Source organism: Xyrauchen texanus, chromosome 39 (assembly GCF_025860055.1).
Source record: "Xyrauchen texanus isolate HMW12.3.18 chromosome 39, RBS_HiC_50CHRs, whole genome shotgun sequence".
Taxonomy (NCBI): domain Eukaryota; kingdom Metazoa; phylum Chordata; class Actinopteri; order Cypriniformes; family Catostomidae; genus Xyrauchen; species Xyrauchen texanus.
Genome location: NC_068314.1, coordinates 6,458,424 through 6,473,488, shown reverse-complemented (window position 1 = coordinate 6,473,488; position 15,065 = coordinate 6,458,424). Strand labels below are relative to the sequence as shown.

The 15,065-nt window shown below is 38.5% G+C and overlaps 1 pseudogene; it reads right to left on the bottom strand.

Moving 5' to 3' along the window:
- Positions 1-1,210: 1,210 nt before the first annotated feature.
- Positions 1,211-14,534, bottom strand: LOC127632451 (prolyl 3-hydroxylase 1-like; annotated as a pseudogene).
- Between the last annotated feature and the right edge of the window lie 531 nt (positions 14,535-15,065).

Genomic DNA, 15,065 nt, shown 5'->3' with positions numbered 1-15,065 from the left:
GCCTCCCAGGCCCCCTGACCCAGTCCCCGTCCTGTGGCTTCCTCCCAGGCCCCCTGACCCAGTCCCCATCCTGTGGCTTCCTCCCAGGCCTCCTGACCCAGTCCCCGTCCTGTGATCGCCTCCCAGGCCTCCTGACCCAGTCCCTGACCTGTGGCCGCCTCCTGACCCAGCCCCTGTCCTGTGGCTTCCTTCCAGGTAGAGCCCTGCACGGGCCAAAAACTCCAGCCCTAGCCCGGCCCTGGCCCATAGTGTTCAAACCCTAGCATGACCCCAGCCCGAAAACAAATGCAATTATTCAGCCCGAGCCCGATGCCAATATTTAAGCTCTCTGACGCGCGCTCTCTCTAATGCAATTCAATTCAATTCAATTCAAATGAGCTTTATTGGCATGACAAATTGTGCATTGTATTGCCAAAGCATTTATAGGAGCATGAAAAATAACAGAGTAGAACAAATTCTGTAGTGCGTAAAAAAATAAATAAATACAATTAAAAAATATTTTTTTACAGTGTATATATTTTCAGTGGTGTTTGTTTGTGTGTGTGTGTGTGTGTGTGTGCAAATCGTAATGCACGCTCTCTCTAATACACGCAAACACACATGCTAATAGGTAAAGTTATTATAGGCCTCAAATATGAAGTTACAGTGCCACCGGCAATCATGCCCACAAATATTATTACCGACTATCCATTACAGAAAAGTATAAGCATGCAGTAGATAATAGCCAAGCTATGTGATCCAGCAGCAAATAAGTAAATAAAGATGTACGTCCTACCTTTCTTTGATGTGAAGTAACTTTACAGAAACTGGAGAACAATGTTTCAAAGAACTCTTCGTCAACTGGCTAACGTAAAAACTAATAATAATCGTCGTAATAATAAATCGTTGAACTGTGTAAAGGCTGAACTGTCACTGTTTATTGGCGGTGTTGTGAAGAAAAAGAATCGCATCCACCGTTGAAGGCTTCAGAGCTGTTCTCCTCTCCTCCAGCGTCCTCCCTGCTGTGCTGAAAACGCGTTCGCTGCTGCTTGCAGGTATGCTCAACACATGATGGGTGAGTCTTGACAACAAAGGAAGGGTCTTCTCATGTTCGCTCCACCAACCCAGCAAATCTCAGTCATCAAATTCCGTTTTCTGGTTAAGGTTGAGGTATATGTGAACCCTTCTACAGCTGTGTCATCACCCTGGGCGACATTCTCCCACTCCAATTCTAAGTTTGATAGTGTTCTTTTTTTGTCGCATTTCCACCTGTTGCTCGATAGCTTGCGATCCAACTCTTCGCATCTTGCAGGATGGTATCTCTCTCAGTAGCACAGAACATCCGCAACTGGTTGAATTTTGGCCACAGGAATATTGCCAGTTTATGGAGTGGCTGAATCTGGACCTTCTTGCCAATCCACTCCAAGTGGCGCTGGCGGATGGTGGCTTGATAAGGCATGTCAGTGCTTACTGGCTGGGAATGACACGTCAGCTTCTCGTGCCACAACACAACAAGGTTCAAAGTTGGATATTGATCCCCTTCCAACTCCCGCTGGGCTTCGTAGAAGGGTTGGAGAAAAAATACCAAAACATCCAGAACATCTGGGGACACATCAGCCATTCTTTGGCCTTCTCCACGGCTCTCCAGTTTTTCCAGTAGTTCAGCATACACATCCTTGATAGACTTGAACGTGAGAAATACAGTGCTGTAACGTGTTTCTCCCATCTGCAGAATGGTCTTGGATAACTGGCTTGCCAGACCGCTTTGTTTCACAAACCGGACTACTTTCTTAACAGCCAGCAACGTTGCACCAACCTCTGGGACTGTTACTGACAACTCAGTGATGTCCAAGGAGTGTCGGAGGACCGTGTTGTAGATGTGATCCTGACAGTCCAAGCGCCAATAAGGTCGTAATGCAGCAACAATATTCGAACCTTGGTCTGTTACCCACACCACCTTAGTCATTACAGAGGGATCAAACTTCAGAACTGACACAAGCTGCTTCTGCAATTCCTTGCGGATATTTTCAGCTGTTTTAGCTGTTTTAGTTCCTTGTTTGTTGTGGTAATTAAATCAAAATTCTTCCAAAATGAAGCTTTTCCAGAAGCATTAAGAAGTTTTAAAAACTCCCCACGCTCCAACTTCTCCCTGATGCACTGCATGGTCAACTGTGAACTGTCACATGTATGCTAATATGTACATGCGTATAGCTATGTATGATATTTATAATATTAATTATAGTATTATATTATATTATTTATAAGTATTGGCTATATATTACTTGTATTATTTTAGTGCGCGATTATGGGCACAATGAAAGGAGAGAAGTTAAAGGAGCCTGAGTCCGACCCAAGCCCTATCTATTAAAAAATAAATTGGCTCGAGCCCGACCAGAATGGACTCAGCGTGTCGGGCTCAGTCGGGACCCGACGGGCTTGCAGACCTCTACTTCCAGGCCTCCAGACCCAGTCCCCATCCTGTGGTCGCCTCCCAGGCCTCCTGACCCAGTCCCTGTGTCCTCTGGTGTTTTTGTTTTATTCTGAGTTACCTGGTTCATCATTTGTTTTCATTAAAAGCTGCATTTAGATCCTCACTCCTCGTCTGCCTCGTAACAATGTGAAACAGAATTTTGGACCAATCGGATTTCACTGTGGACAAAGCTGCCCAGTCCAACATTGACTGACAACCTGCATCACACTTGATTTGGATATTGTGTTAGTGTTGCTTAAAGTACATTAATTGAATTAATCAAGAGTTTTCTTAGATTTACTGGTTTTAATCAAATCAATCTTACTATTTTAGACAACACCAACAATTAATTTTTAAGTCAGATCAGGTAGAAATAGTTATTTCCCAGATAGCACACGTACATTTTCAAGATGTCTGTTTTATATCTTTTCATCTGGGTTTTCAGTGTGATAAACCCTGTAATCTGGTAAATGCTGAAACTGTCTACATCTTGTCTTATGGCTATACTTTAGAAAAGTGTGTCTTTTAGCATTTATAACACCATTCACTTCCATTCCATACTGTTTTTTTAAATAAACGATTGACAAGTTGAAAAAATATTTTGTGGTAATCAACACCTCAAATACTGTCAATTGAGCTTAACTTGTATTAAACCCGCAATATTCCTTTAATATATTGGTTAAAATATTAAACTCACAAGTTTTAGAGATAACAGTAGTTTTCTTTCACCACAATATCACAATTAAATTAACTTAAGTTTTTGGTTTTGTTTTTTATTCTATTTTGCTTTCAAAGTTTTTCTACCTTTTTTGCTTTATCTTTCGTTGCAAATTTCATTAAGGTATAGTTCACCCAAAAATGAACATTATCTCATTATACACTCACCCTCGTGATATTCCAAGTGTTTATGACTTTAATTCTTCACCAGAACAAATTTGAAGAAAAATAGAATAATATCTTAGCTCAGCAGGTCCTTAAAAAGTAAGTGGGTGGTGAGCCGACTTTTGAAGCCTCCAAAAATCACAGAAAGTCATCATAAACGTCATCGATACGGCTTCAGTGGATAAATTACTGTCTTCTAATCCTGAGAGAACTTATGAGATAATTTTTTTGGGGGGGGTGAACTATCTTTTAAATGGAAAACTTTCAATGGATTAATAGTGTCAATTTGCATTTTCCTTTTCCTAAAAAAAAGATTGTTTTTCTTAATCCTTATGCAACAGCTGTCAATATCTATATTAATTAGACACTGTCAGAGCTGTGTTGATATTGTGGCTAAAGCTTTCATGTTTGATGATTACCCAGATAGAAAACTTACAACTTCCAGTTGTCTGTTTTTAGATCTTTTTGTCTGGAAAGCATCACAATCTAATTAACATCTGCTAAAAATCTTAAAAAGATCAGATTTACAAACATTCTAAACCATAAATGTCTCAAAGACATCTCTGTAACGGTTCAATGGAAAGGAGGAGGCGAGAACCGGCTTTTCAATATAAATTATATTTTAATGAGAAACTTAAAAGACAACATAAACACACACACATGATGGACATGTCCGTAAATGATCTCTCTCTCCCACACGATCCTCTGCAGTCGACCTTTAACCCTCACGGAGGCATAATTAGCCTAATACGGGACCGGGTGTGTAGGATCACGACCCGGCCCCGCCCTCCGCCCTGCCACAATCTCTAAATGTCTTATTGACATCCTACAGCTGTGTCCAAAAGTAATGGCAGTGACATAAATGTTGTGTTTTGCAAATGTTTCAGCTTCAGTTTTTGTGGTGTTGATTCACATTGTTTCAAAAAAATTTCACAGTTTTTTGGTTCTGGCACAAAATGACCTGTTAACATCATTTCACTAATCATATCAGCAGCACTTGGGAAAGTGTGAACGAGTAGTAGTCAGGTGAAATCACTCTATCATTCTGATTGGATTATAACAGCATACTGTTTGCTATAAAAGGAGGGAAGAATTGCTTCCAATCATTGTGTTCTTGTTAGCAATGGTTACCTCTAAAGAAAGACCTGCAGCCATCATTGCTTTGCATCAAAATGGCCTCACATGCAAGGAAATTGCTGCAAAGAATATCGCACCTGAAAGAACCATTTACCGGATCATCAAGAACTTCAAGGAGAGACGTTCAACTGCAGTGAGAAGGCTTCAGGACGTCCCAGAGTGTCCAGCAAGCGCCAGGACCGTCTCCTTCGGAGGAGTCAGCTAAGGAATCATGTCACCACCAGTGCAGAGCTTGCTCAATATTGGCAGCAGGTTGGTGTGAGTGCATCTGCACGCACAGTGAGGCGAAGACTTTTGGACAATGGCCTGGTGTCAAGAAGGGCAACAAAGAAGCCACTTCTCTCCAAGAAAAACATCAAGGACAGACTGAAATTCTGCAGGAAGCACAAGGATTGGACAGCAGAAGACTGGTACAAAGATATTTTCTCTGATGAAGCCCCCTTCCAACTGTTTGGGACATCTGGACAATCGATAGTCCAAAGAAGAAAAGGTGAATGCTACCATGAGTCCTGTGTCGTGCCAACAGTGAAGCATCCTGAGACCATCCATGTGTGGGGTTGCTTTTCATCCAAGGGAGTAGGCTCTCTCACAATTCTGCCTAAAAACACTGCCATGAATATAGAATGATATCAAAACTTCCTGCAAGAGCAACTTCTCCCAACGATTCAGGAGAAATTTGGTGATGATCCGTGCATTTTCCAGCATGATGGAGCACCATGTGACAAGGCAAGAGTGATAATGAAGTGGCACTTTACATTACCTTGAAATTTTGGATCCGTGGCCAGGCAACTACCTGGATTTTAATCCCATAGAGAACCTGTGGACAATCCTGAAAAGGCGAATGGACAAACAGAAGCCCACAAATTGTGATAAAAGAGTCAAGAATGGATCGCCATCAGTCAGGATTTGGCCCTGAAGCTGATATCCAGCATGCCAGAGTGAATTGCAGAGGTTATTAAGAACAACACTGTAAATATTGACTCTTTGCATATATTTAGTGTTTTTGCCAATAAAAGCCTTTAAAACTTATGAAATGCTTAACATTGTTTTCCAGTATACCATGGAAACACTTGAAAAAACAATCTACAAATACTGAAGCAGCAAACTTTGTAAAACACAAAATTTATGTCACTGGCAATACTTTTGGCCACAGCTGTAGACATACTTAATGACACATGACTTATGGATGTAATGCAGATGAGCAATCAAAGAGAAAAGAAAAGTCTTCCAGATCTAAACACATTTATCAAGTAGACGTTTAGAGTGTATTACTAAGAGATTGAAGATGTACATTGGAGAGGCGATGAAGTTCTTGACACTCATTGTCCGTGGTTACGCCATCAATGACGACTCGTTGTGAACCGTTTAGGGCTGTGGATGTCATGGTTATTGTGATGTCATCAAACAGGAGTTTGTTTGCCAGTCGTCGGGGTAGGTGTTGGTTTGATATCTGCAATAGCACCAGTTGAGGAATACTGAATTATTTAATCGATATCGGTATCAGAGTATTTGGTCATGTGACACATACCAAAACAACTCTACCATGAATTTGACTGATTCTGCACCAAAACTTTTAGCGTCTTTTCCATCTTGACGAGGTCTGATGATACTTTTCTCTTTTCTACAGCAAGTGTCGATCTCTTTCATCAGGTTACCGATTTCCTATGTAATAAGAGCAGCTGTCTCTCTGTTGGCCCTAAGTGCAAGAAAACATGTAAATGAGAACAGATCAGCTTAACTTTCGACTCATGAATTTCATACTATTTGAAACAACAAGAATGTGATTTACTTTTGTTTTTCTCTTAGTTTTTTGGGCATGACATCCTCGGGAGTCCATGTGTCCTGAGATCGAATGAGATAAAGATGATTTTATGACTTGTAATTGAACGAAAAACAAATATGTTAAGTTCTGGGCAATTATTAGTACACTTACTGGATCAACAAAAGTTGTATCAAATATTTAATAGCCGAAGTGAAGCAGCTCTTTTTCTAAGAGAAACCTTTTAATATGCTGCTGAACAACCTGCATATTGAAAAAAAAAACCACTTCAACTTAAAAGAAGCCTAATTAGTAGTGATAAGGCATGCATTTCGTCTACACCCTAACTCTAGTATTTAACTTCTGCTTACAACTCATTCTGCTGCATTTGTGCTACGAACATTAATTAAATTATGTAGTTTGCGGAGGAAAGGTGTGCTATTACTTTTCAAAGCGATCAGACTTACAATTTAAAAAAACTTCCCCAAAAAGACTTACATTGACGGAGGGACCTGAGCCATACATAGGGAACAGATATTCATAGAGAATGGGCTCTAGTGTGGTTAAAAAAAATAAAGCTCCCATTCATTTTCTCCATCGATTTTTAATGATAATTAATAAGCCTTTCAAGTCAGATCTGCCATGAGCTTTGATGTTATTAATAGATGGTATATACTCTTGTTGAATCCATCAGTCCTCATTATTACAACTTAATTTCTAAAAAATAGTGTTTGATAGCGGAATTCCTGGTGATCGAAATACACTTCCTGTGATCCTGGAGGGAAACGATTTTGTCATTTGAGAATCACGGCGAAAAAAGTGCACAAAAAGAGCTTTGATGCGACTGCTCACACCCACGATGCATTTGTGAACGACGAGACCAACTGAGGCGGACTAACGACCAGGGCTGGTACTTGGATGTGATCTTTGGAGGGGGGGTATTTTGATTAAACAACTTTTGATCAATCATTTTTAATTTTTGTGTCATTAACAATGCATCATGGGATTGTATTTTAATTTTTCTTGTGAAAAAGTCTGATTAGTCTGATTTTCAACACTTTATTTGCATCTAATTGAAATTTGTGATGTTGGGATTCACCTTGGAGCTGGATGGTTTGGTTCATGGCTTAGAAATCTCTTGTATGAAAGATTTTATGAAATCCCTATGGAAAAAAAAGAATGGGAAAAGTACTTCTGGAACTAGAGTTGCCACTTTTGAAGTTGTAATATAAGGGACACTCGGAGGGTATATCATGTATTCAGATTGTCTCTTACAACATCTTCAACTGTTTTAGCAATAAATTACTTTTTATTATTATTAATAAAATACATATATCCTTTCTTATATACTAAAATGACAACTTTCCTGACCTTTGACTTATTAAAAAAAATACATCTTTTATTCATAAAAAAATATATTTAGTTTTATTTCTTCAATTATGTATCTTTATCTTATTTATGTATACAGTTTGGTTGGGTTATACATATTTTTTAAATCATTTTTATTTATTTAATTTTAGACTTCTTGTCTTTATGACTCTGTGATTGTATTCATACATTGTTCCATCTGTGTAATTTTAATGTACATTTATATAGCAGAATATCCACAGTTTTAGCACAATGTGTGGACTTTTTAGATGGTCCCTTACCACAAACTCCACAGTAGTTAGCACATTTTAGCACAATGTGTGGACTTTTCAGATGGTCCCTTACCCATCATAGGCAACATTTCCACCTTATGTCAGTGATTTTTAGTTTTTTTCTCTCTCCCCTTTTCTCCCCAATTTGGTATGCCCAATTCCCACGACTTACTAGGTCCTCGTGGTGGCACGGTTACTCACCTCAATCTGGGTGGCGGAAGACAAGTCTCAGTTGCCTCCGCTTCTGAGACAGTCAATCCACATGTCTTATCCACGTGGCTCGCTGTACTTGACACCGCGGAGACTCACAGCATGTGGAGGCTCATGCTATTCTCTGCGATCCATGCACAAATTACCATACACTCCATAGAGAGCGAGAACCACTAATCACGACCACGAGGAGGTTACCCCATGTAACTCTACCTTCCCTGGCAACCAGGCCAATTTGTTTGCTTAGGAGACCTGGCTGGAGTCAGCACACCCTGGATTCGAACTTGCAACTCCAGGGGTGGTAGTCAGCATCAATACTCGCTGAGCTACCCAGCCCCACCAACTTATTTCAGTGTTAAATTAACTATCTGGAACACTTTCACTATGACGCTATCTGAGCAGCTACAATATGGGACCAATCCCATCCCGTATTGATTCGATACAGGGCATATTATTTTATCTTTAAATATGAGACGATCCCATATTTTACAAGATGGGTGGCAACCCTATCTGAAACCAAGACTGCTAAAAAAGTGGGTGGGCACTGTTGCACTGTTGGGTGGGCAAGTAAGCAACCACCTAGCAACCACCTGGGCTATACGCTAACAATTTTTTTTTAGGAGCACTCATGCCCCCCAAGTAAAATATTTTTAGAGGCACAGTCAAATTCAATTTTATTTTTTGTTCATGAGTTTTGAGCTTGTGTCATGTCAATTGCAAATAATTTTCCTTGTTCGCACAGATTAATTTGCACTCACAAATGCTGGCACTGTAGAGCCCTGACCACCAAGTTGAACTGAACACTCTAGCAACCACTTAACAACACCCTAGCAACTGCATAGCAGTGTCCTGGCATCCACCCACAACAACCTAGCTTTGTGGCAGGTAGTTTTGCATGGGCAAGCAGAAAATGTGAAAACCTAGTTTCTGTATTACCGTTAATTAATTCTCTCCCAATTTTTTGCCCTACATTCATCTCTATTTTTCAGATTAATTGTTGCAAGACTTACATTTGGCATAGTTGATGAACTGATTGGACAAAGCAACAAAGCTGTTTAACAAAACCATGTTTGTGTTTCGGTGCCATGAGCTGCTGCTACCTCTCTGGCAGAAATGTTGGCAACTTTGTCCTCTCCAGCACAGCAGAGTAATATGCCAAATTCTGCACCATGGCCTTATCCTCAGTGTGAAACAGCAGGTAGCTTTTAGTACACTCGATGGCTTGCTCGTATTTCTCACCTGAGAGAGAAACAGGCAGATTGAAACTTTATCACACAACATAAATACCGTAATACATTATGCACTTCAAAGATTCTGCATTGCACCAGAATTTAACTTAATTAGCAATGCTCCAGAAAGTATAAATGTCATGCAATCTTAGTATCTGAGTAGCAAAAATATATTTCTAAAATGTAAATGTTATTATAAATGTGGTGCTGGATTATAATATTTAATAACTTTAATAACTTTTAGATAATAACTTTTCTGCATTCGAATATCCATACTTTCCTACTATATAGTATGCTAAATACAGTATATATATATATATATATATATATATATATATATATATATATATATATATATATATATACACACACACACACACCAATCAGCCACAACATTACGAAGACCTTACAAACCACCTGCCTAATATTGTGTAGGTCCCCCTTTTGCCGCCAAAACAGCGACATCTCAGAATGCTATTCTTTTTACCATAGTTATTCTTCTCACCATAATTGTACAGAGCGGATCAGCATTTACCGAAATACTCAAACCAGCCCATCTGAAGGGGGAGTCACAAGGTCAAATCCAGTGCATGCTGAGTGACTCCAGTCTGGCTTCCAAAGCAACCAATTGGCCTGGTTGCTAGGGTGGGTAGAGTCACGTTGGGTTAACCTCCTCGTGGTTGCTACAATGTGGTTCTCACTCTCAGTGGGGCACATGGTGAGTTGTGCGTGGATGCTGTGGAGAATAGCATAAAGCCTCCACATGCAAATCACTGAGATCAAATTTGTTCCCCATTCACATTCACTGAAGCTCCTGACCCGTATCTACATGATTGTATGCACTGCACTGCTGCCACATGATTGGCTGATTAGATAATCACATGGATGATTGTTGGTGCCAGACGAGCTGGTTTAAGTATTACTGTAACTGCTGATCTCCTGGGATTTTCACACACAACAATCTCTAGAATTTACTCCGTATGGTGCCAAAAACAAAAAACATCCAGTGAGCAGCAGTTCTGCAGATGGAAACGCCTTGTTGATGAGAGAGGTCAACAGAGAATGGCCAGACTGGTTCAAAAAAGTCTATAGTAACTCAAATAACTGCTCCGTACAATTGTGCTTAGAAGAATATCATCTCAGAATGTTATTCTAAAATGCTGATTGGTGCTGTTTTGGCAGCATGAGGGGGACCTACACATTATTAGGCAGGTGGTTGTAATGTTAGGGAAAATGACTTAAATATTTATCTGTTCCTCAACCACACTTATATCACTTCCGAAGACATGGATTAAAACACTAGATTAATATGTATTACTTTTATGTTGCCTTAATGTGCTTTTGGAGTTTGGCACCCATTAAATTTAATTGTATGTACCTACAGAGCTGAAATATTCTTCTAAAAATAACATAATAATTTGTGTAATGCAGAAAAAGGAAAGTCATACACATCTGGGATGGTATGAGTGTGCGTAATCATGTTTGGGTGAACTATCCCTTTAATTTAGTAATAGTTTTTTCTATTGTATCGAAATTGGTATTATGAGGTAGTTGCAATGCGATGGCAAGAAATCTTCAAATGGTTTCTCTCTTCCAGTGGTTGATGCCAGCTCCATTGCACATTTCTGCTTAAAGCTCAAAACATGCAGGAAATTATCTGTGATTAAAGAGAATATAAACACATGAATGCCTCAAAAATACACATTTACAACACATTTAGTTTAACAGAAATGTATACAAAGAACACAGACATATAGACAAAAACAAATTGTCTTCTAGAGTAGGAAGCAGAATACACTAGTGTTTTCAAATTTTTCTCAGGTCTGAAGTAAGATTCGGAAAATAAGAGCAGAAGTCCACTTACAGTAACTGTCATGGATTGAAAGAGGCTAGCATTGTACTGCATGTAGTTGTAACGGTCATAATCGAACACCCCCTCGCAGAGATCTCTGCACTCCTCGTCTGCAGTAAAGTATTCTTCAACAGCGGTCTCAAAATGCTCAATGGCAGCATTCTTCCATACTGTAACTTTTCTTGCCTTCTAAAAATTCAGCCTGAAAATGTAATTATGACAATGTTACTTATTGTCAATTATAGTCACATAAGTCAATTATATTTCAGCGTCATAAATATGTTTTACGGGGTTTAGAATGCAGAAGTCAGATTAAATGAAAAAACTCCCTTTTACCATGTGCGGTCTCTCATACAAGTCTTTGAAACCCATCTCTCGCACCCCAGCCATCATGCTCTAAATTCTGTTTCATCTCTACATGGTCAGGATTTGCCATGAAAAATGTATTTGCTGCTGCCACTGCCTTGTCAAGCTTATTTATCTGCAAATATACAGAGATTTACTGGAATACACCCATGATTTTCAAGTATCCTTTAACTGTTTTATGGAGTGAAAAACAACTTCAAATGATTTAGTCTGTGCAGGAGCTGTCTGAATGATTCACACTGAATTACAATCTGATTCAGCCCATTGTGCTAACCTGCTTAACCTATACCGAACAGAACCAATGCAAAAAAATGTATTCACAAATTGAGCGTCGCCACTTATGATTAATCAGTGAACAGAAAATACGGGACATATAACATGATTGCTGATTTTACATTTATTTAAAATTTTTACACTTACATTCAGAGATGAAAACAAAATAAACAAAAATTATTTAATTTACTGGAAAACACTTGTGATTTTCAAGACAATTATTTTCAGTCCTAGGCTGTACAGTATGATGTGTATAGTAACGAAGCACAAATACTTCATTACTAAATGGCTGCTTAAGTAAATTTCATTAATTATAAATATTTCTGTTGACTTTCACTTTTACATTATTTAACTTTGAACAGAAAATGTATACTTTTACTCTGATACATTTCCTTGCGTACATGAGACTGAACACCACAAAAAATAACATCCCAAATGTGCATGTCTTTCTTACGTCTGCTGAACACATACAAAGTTTTTAGAAGAATATTTCAGCCTGGTAGATCCATACAATGCAAGTGAATGGGTGGCAGAACCTTGAAGCTCCAAAAACAGATAAAGGCAGCATAAAAGTAACCCAAGAGAATCCAGTGGTTTAATCCATACCTTCAGAAGTGATATGGTAAGAGTGGGTGAGAAAAAGTCATTTGTTACTATCAATCTCCACTTTCACTTTCACATTCTTCTTCTATTGTTTTTGGCTAGTCACATTCTTCATGCATATTGCCCATACTGTTACACCACGGTCTGTCCAGCAGAGGGGAACCTAGAGCACAAGTCCTTCAACAACTTCCTCCTGATTTTCTGTTCATTATTAGCTCAATAATATCACCTGTGCCTGGCTTGTTAGAGTGTGTGTATGTGTATATACAAGACCTGCTTTTGTTAATCTTTCCTCACTCTTGAAGTTCTTTTGCTTAGTCTGTTTGACCTACTTTTGATTACATTGACAGACGTTCTCCCATATCTTTTGACCTTCTTGTTTGGGAAGTTTGTTCTATGCTTTTGGACATGTTTTGCCAGCATCAAGCCATTGAGGATCTGTACTTTCTTCAGCCCTGCTTTTGATGATAGATCTTTTGTGTTTATTCAAGAAGAACATTAAGTAAAGACAGTTTGCCTCTTTTGATTCTCTGCTATTTGGGTCCAAACAACTCCTTAGCATAGCGGTTAGTGCTCTGGGTTGCCAGCGGTCTTGAAACCTACTGGGCAGGGAGGATAATTTATAGTAAAAAATGTAAATAAAACAAATAAAAAAGCCCACACCTATCATATCGCTTCTGAAGACATGGATTAAACCACCGGAGTTTTATGGATTAATGTTATGCTGCCTTTATGTGCTTTTTGGAGCTTCAAAATCTTGGTAACCATTAACTTACATTGTATGGACCTACAGAGCTGAAATATTCTTCTAAAATTCTTAATTTGTGTTCTGCAAAAGAAAGAAAGTCATACACATCTGGGATGGCATGAGAGTGAGTAAATTATTAGAGAATTTTTTTTTTTAACTGAACAAAAATATAACATTTAATGTAATTAAAGTAACTTTAACACAAAACGTTTCCTTGTGTTTTAACTTTTACTTCAGTCAATATGCATATCTTTAAAAGTTTTTGGTACTTTAAACAACACAGGATTTGATTACACATGGTATTCATTTGAACTACAATTGCATTTTAAAAGTGCCTTATTACACATTTATTGCACAATTATTTAAGCGTAATTGCAGCAGGTAGAGCCCAAGTCTAAAAAAACAACAAATGGGCATTTATATGCAGATAGGTACCCGTCTGACAGTGAAAACATCTTTCTGAGTTATATCATCATTTAAAAAGATATATTATTCTGAAAGCATCTCGCAAACGTTCGGAAGTACTCTATGTATCTGAGTTGGAATAAAAACTTTGCAATGCTCCACCTAAAGACGTGGCACAGGGTTTGGGGGTTGGATAAATGTGGAAACGCTTCTCGTACATTTAACCATTCAATGGCATTTGCATTAAAATCCCACATTTACACAGAAAAGCCCCTGTTAACATATAAGCCTACGACGCACACATATGCATTAATATATTATCTGATACAAACTCAAGCTGTTGCAATGAGATGCACTGATTTTATTTTTGCATATTATTATTAATTTTTATTAATATTAAAGGTCCTGCTTACCTTAAAGTAAGCCACTTGGAGGTAATTATAAGGCATCCTCTTCTAAAACTCCAGTTCAACAGTCTTGCAAACGTTATGAAGTGTCGGTGGTCCCAGTTTCTCCACTTTACATGCGCTCACACATTCGGCCCATTTGAGAAACTTCTGAAAGAACACTAAATCTTCCACGGCACCAGTTCCTGTGACGGGAACACCCAGACCTGGGAAAGAATCCCCGAAATCGGTCTGATTTGCGCAGGATACTCAGCAGTGCATCTGGACTTTACGCAGCGTCGCTTTATTCAAATTGATATAAAATCTCTTATTATAAGCAGGATAGCCAGTCCTGCTTATAATAAGCCTCCACCGCATTGTCAAAAAGCAGATCGTATGGTCCAAATATTCCATTGATTTGTGTGTCACTGAAGGTGAAATGAAAAGGGAAGTGGACTGAAATCAAGGACAGTGAGATCCACATCTTGAAGACTCTGGGCCTGTGAGGAAGAGCTCGGTTTGGGGGTGTCGGTGGTTCTTCTGAACTCTGTGCTGACAGTGGGGCTCCAGAACTTTCAATGCCTGTGTTTGCCATTGAGAACTGCCAGTGTAAATCTGGGTTCAGTCTCAGAATGTAAAGATTGGAGTTATATAGAATCAATTCCATGCCACATATATTTGCAAAAATATAAAGTATTGCAAAATAAAAAAAATAAAAAATATATAATTTTTTCAAATATATGTGGCATGGAATTGATTCCATAGAGTTACTATTGTGGCATTTTGGTTTAAATAATATGAAGTACATTGCCAGTGTGTTTCAGAGAATAAAACAATTCAAATAATGAATTTGAAAAAAAAATAAATAAATGAAAGTCACTAAACTGAAACAACATGTATGAATTGAGCTGGGATTTAGTGCTGGGTTGGTATAAGAAATCAGAGTTTGTTTTTTTGTTTTTGTATTAGATTTGACATAAATAAGCCAGACAAATGTTGTCTTTTATAAGCGCCTTATTTTTGATTTTCAGAATGCATGCTATACATTTCAGTTGCTGTTCTTAACCAAAGGCAACATTAAAACATTGTAAGTTTCTTTAGGTAATGTGCTTAAGTAATGTATTTT